The sequence below is a fragment of the Salvelinus sp. IW2-2015 genome, unplaced genomic scaffold (genome assembly GCF_002910315.2).
Source record: "Salvelinus sp. IW2-2015 unplaced genomic scaffold, ASM291031v2 Un_scaffold2604, whole genome shotgun sequence".
Classification (NCBI taxonomy): Eukaryota; Metazoa; Chordata; class Actinopteri; order Salmoniformes; family Salmonidae; genus Salvelinus; species Salvelinus sp. IW2-2015.
Genome location: NW_019943912.1, coordinates 1 through 4568, shown reverse-complemented (window position 1 = coordinate 4568; position 4568 = coordinate 1).

Sequence of the window (4568 nt, the reverse complement as noted above, 5' to 3'; positions counted from 1 at the left end):
ACACCTGCCCAGACCCACTAGAACACACCTCCATCTCCATTGACTACATCACACCTGCCCAGTCCGACTAGAACACACCTCCATCTCCATTAACTACGTCACACCTGCCCAGAGCCACTAGAACACACCTCCATCTCCATTAACTACATCACACCTGCCCAGACCCACTAGAACACACCCCAGTGGCGATTTTAGCATGTAAATCTTGGTGGGGCCTCCTCAACATTTTTTTAGATGCATGCCAGCAAGACACTACGCAACACAACACTTGCAGTAAGATGTTAACATGATCAATCCAATCAAAACTACTGTACATATAATGTGATTTGACATCATTTTATCTGTGGCCAATGACCTTGAGCCTTCTTGGAAGGCCACTTGTAATATAACTCTATGGCAGGACCCAAAGGGCTGACATTTTGGATGTCTACCTTTACTAAGGACATAAACTTCACCACAACGTATTGTCCCCATGAGTGACAGAACACTGAGCCAATTACAGCGCAATACTCCTATTTTTTGCAGGCTCGCCCCACCACCAGAGAAAGCACTGAGCTAGGCTGAAATACCTGCAATTTGGAGCTGCCTTACTCAAGAAAACAAGAAAGTTACCATGTGTGTATGCAAATTTATTAACTCAATGATATATATTATTTTTTACATTGTTTGTAAACTGATTTACGACACTTATTAATGCCAAAATAACATGCACAAATTCTGGGGCTCTGCCCTGAATGACGGGACGCCACTGACACACCCCCATCCCCAGCATCAATCTCCGCCATGTTATTTCTCTCCGTCGCCCAAGCACTTTACATTTTTGGATTTTAAAGAATTTGACCTTTCCATTGAGTTAAAAGCGGAGGATTGGTTGATTTCCAGGTTTTTAGAATAGTATTGAAGACGATTGATGAGAAAAGTATCGTCCAACCATCGGGTATCTCATTGCATCCTCATATGCCATGCCTTGAAATATACAGACAGACAGATTAAAAGTAATTTTACATTGTATAACTACTTCTGACAGCCAACTTTCTAACTCCGCCCATAACTTTATGACGTCATAACATTCCCAGAAGGATTATTGAGTCATTGTTAGTTTTACACTTAAGACATGACTCTGCCGTTGTGCTATAGAATTTGTGAATTTTGTCTCTTGTATAATAAGGGACTATCATTTGTCCCAACATCACAGGCAACGGACTTTGATAAAGACTTCCAAAAGTGTTTCACAGTTTAAGATCAACTGAGTTTTAATTAATGGGGTTTCTCCCTGTGCACCTGTCAATGTAAATCCATTGAACGAGACAAGTTACCAGACAGGACATATTGCTAATGCTCTTCCCATTAATAACCTGAATGACAATCAACTTGTGGGTGGTGGTGGTGATGACGGCCTATTGGATGACGTCGTCCATCGGGATCCCCCAAAAAAGAAGACGCTCTGGATTTATCACTGGAGTCAGATGTGAAGGAGGAGGTTGATCATCAGGAGTCAGATGTGAAGGAGGAGGTTGATCATCAGGAGTCAGATGTGAAGGAGGAGGTTGATCATCAGGAGTCAGATGTGAAAGGGAGGGTTGGATATCAGGAGTCAGCGTGACAAGAGGAGGTTGATCATCAGTGAACCTCTAGGATTATGGCTGGGCTGGCGTTTCCACTTCCAGCTTGGTCATATATTTATAACATTGAATGTTGATATGTTGAACCTATGTAATATATTTGTACCTCCTGTTTCAGGAGTGATGTCACTAAGTACTGCCCCAATATATACAGTGCATTTGGAAAGTATTCAGACCCCTTCACTTTTACACATTTTGTTACGTTATTCTAAAATGATTTAAATTGATTTTTTTCCCTCATCCATCTACCACCACATACCCAATAATGACAAGCAAAAACAGGTTTTTAGAAATGTTTGCAAATGTACAAACAACAACTGAAATATCACTTTACATACAGATAGTCAAAAGTTTGGCACACTTACTCATTCAAGGTTTATTTTTTGCCTTTTCTTCATTGTAATAATAGTGAAGACATCAAAACTATGAAATAACACATGGATCATAGTAACTTTGAGATATTTCAAAGCAGTCACCCTTTGCCTTGATGACGACGCTTTGCACACTCTTGACATTTTCTCAACCCGGCTTCATGAGGTAGTCACCTGAATTATTTTCAATTAACAGGGTGTCGCATAGTGAAATGTTAATTTGTGGAATTTCTTTCCTTCCTTAATGCGTTTGAGCCAATCAGTTGTGTTGACAAGGTATGGGTGGCCTCATGAGGATTGCCACAGGAAAGAAGCCCAGAGTTACCTCTGCTGCAGAAGATACGTTAACTAGAGAAGAGTTAACTACAACTCCAGAATGCAGCCCAAATAAATGCTTCACAGAGTTCAAGTAACAGAACACATCTCAACATCAACTGTTCAGAGACTACGTGAATCAGGCCTTCATGGTTGAATTGCTGATGCAACAAAATATCAACTGTTTTACTCAGAAAGGCCTTTACACGTAGTCGCTGAACCGAAGATTTGAATCCGAAGACTGTTGACAAACAATATGTGTTTTTTCAAAACAAGGAATCATATTCTCTAAGGTGACCCAACTTGGAGGTGATATACAGTCTTACATATGTTTTACACCATGTGACAGCCAGTATCTGATCCTACTTTACATTAATATATCTACATTGTGTTTTACACATGTAGGAGCAGTATAGACGTTGTATTTTACATCTACTATGTATGTTACATTGTAGGAAAGTATAGACCTACAGTAGCTAGTACTATATTTAGATGTTGTTTGACTTAATGAAAACTGCCTGGTACTGTGCTGTAGTAAACATTTTTTATTGCACTACACATCACACATCAGGTCTTTGTATTGTTCAGTATAATAGTATTATTTAATTAAACCATTTAAATATAATTTGTCTGGAAATAAAATATGATCCTCAATCGCGTTTTCCACCTCCAGTCAGCGATTGTGCGTCTTTCAGCATGTGCCAGCGTGACGTTAATATCTAGTGGACGGGTTTCTTCTCAACAGACTGCCGTTAACCACTCCGATAGCCTTGGTTAGCCAACATAGCCGAAAGATTCAAGCTATTTTAGCTCTTCGGCGTATATTAGCTACCTGTGTTTTTAGACACACTTGCTGTCGTATCTAACTTGTAACCTATTTAATTGAATATTACGTTATTTTTTATTAGTCAGCTATTGTACAGGCTGCGCCTAGGTTTTAACCGTTAGCACTAGCCTAGTCGCTAATGATAACTAGCTAACATCCCCGAACATGAGCTCCCTAAACTACTCTCCTCCTGCTGAAGAAGAGGTCTGCTGGACGGAGAAAGAACCTCTGGGGCTGAACATTGTCGTGAAAGAGGAGAAGGAAGAGGAGTCCGTTACAGTAAAACAAGAAGTAGAGGGTGAGGCTGTTACCGTGAAAGAAGAAGAGAAAGACGTTTCAGTGAAAGAAGAGGAAGACGCGTTCAGAGTGAAAGAGGAGGGTGTTACAGTAAAAGAAGAGGAGAAAGAGGATGTCGTTTTTGGAGTGAAGAAGGAAGGGGAGATTACTGTCACATTGGAAGATGAAGAGGTGGAAATAGGAGATCTGATTAACACCAGTAAGTTCCGCCTTAAATGTGTTTTTAACTTTGGATATTCGCAGTTTGCTCGTCAATACCTCTTCAACGGAGGGCCCTGGGATGATGACTGATATGTGTAGAATCAGACGATGTAGAGAACAAGCTACCCCTTGTTTTCTACGTTCCGTTTCCAAAAAGTGACTTAACATATATATTTGAGAAGGGTCTATCTGCTGAACGCAGACTGGGGGGCACGGGCACGGCATGTAGTGATTTTCATGTAGTGATGTTTTACTACACACCGGTCCCCCCAATAGTGCCATGTGAGAGTTGGGTTGGCTACACCAAAGATTATGGATATACTGACAAGGTGTCTCTCTGCCCTAAGAAGTGGAGTCGTTGTCCAAAAGCGGCACTGCGGGTTGTCTTTCTCCTGCCTATCCTGTCTTTGGATTGGTGGATACATCTTATTATTGTAATCTATTGTTTATATTCTATGAGGGTTGTTGTCGTCAACCGCCTGTATTCAATGGAGAGAAATGCTAAGCTACTAGCATGAATATGCATAGCGATCTGGAGACAACTCCTATAGTGTTTTTATCAAAGTTGTCGGTATGTCCACGTGTCCACATTACTTAAGCTTTATGAAACTTCCGTTAGATCAAGGAAACCTCACGTAGCAAATAAGCCATTAATTTTGTTGTTGACCAAATTCGACACTTTCCGCATTGGGTTGATAATTGTTTCCACTTGGATACAACCTACTGTAACCTACTGGCATGACCTAGAGAGTTACAACCTACTGCAGCCTACTGGCATGACCTAGAGAGTTACAACCTACTGTAGCCTACTGGCATGACCTAGAGAGATACAACCTACTGTAGCCTGCTGGCATGACCTAGAGAGATACACCCTACTGTAGCCTAGTGGCATGACCAAGAGAGATACAACCTACTGGAACCTACTGGCATGACCTA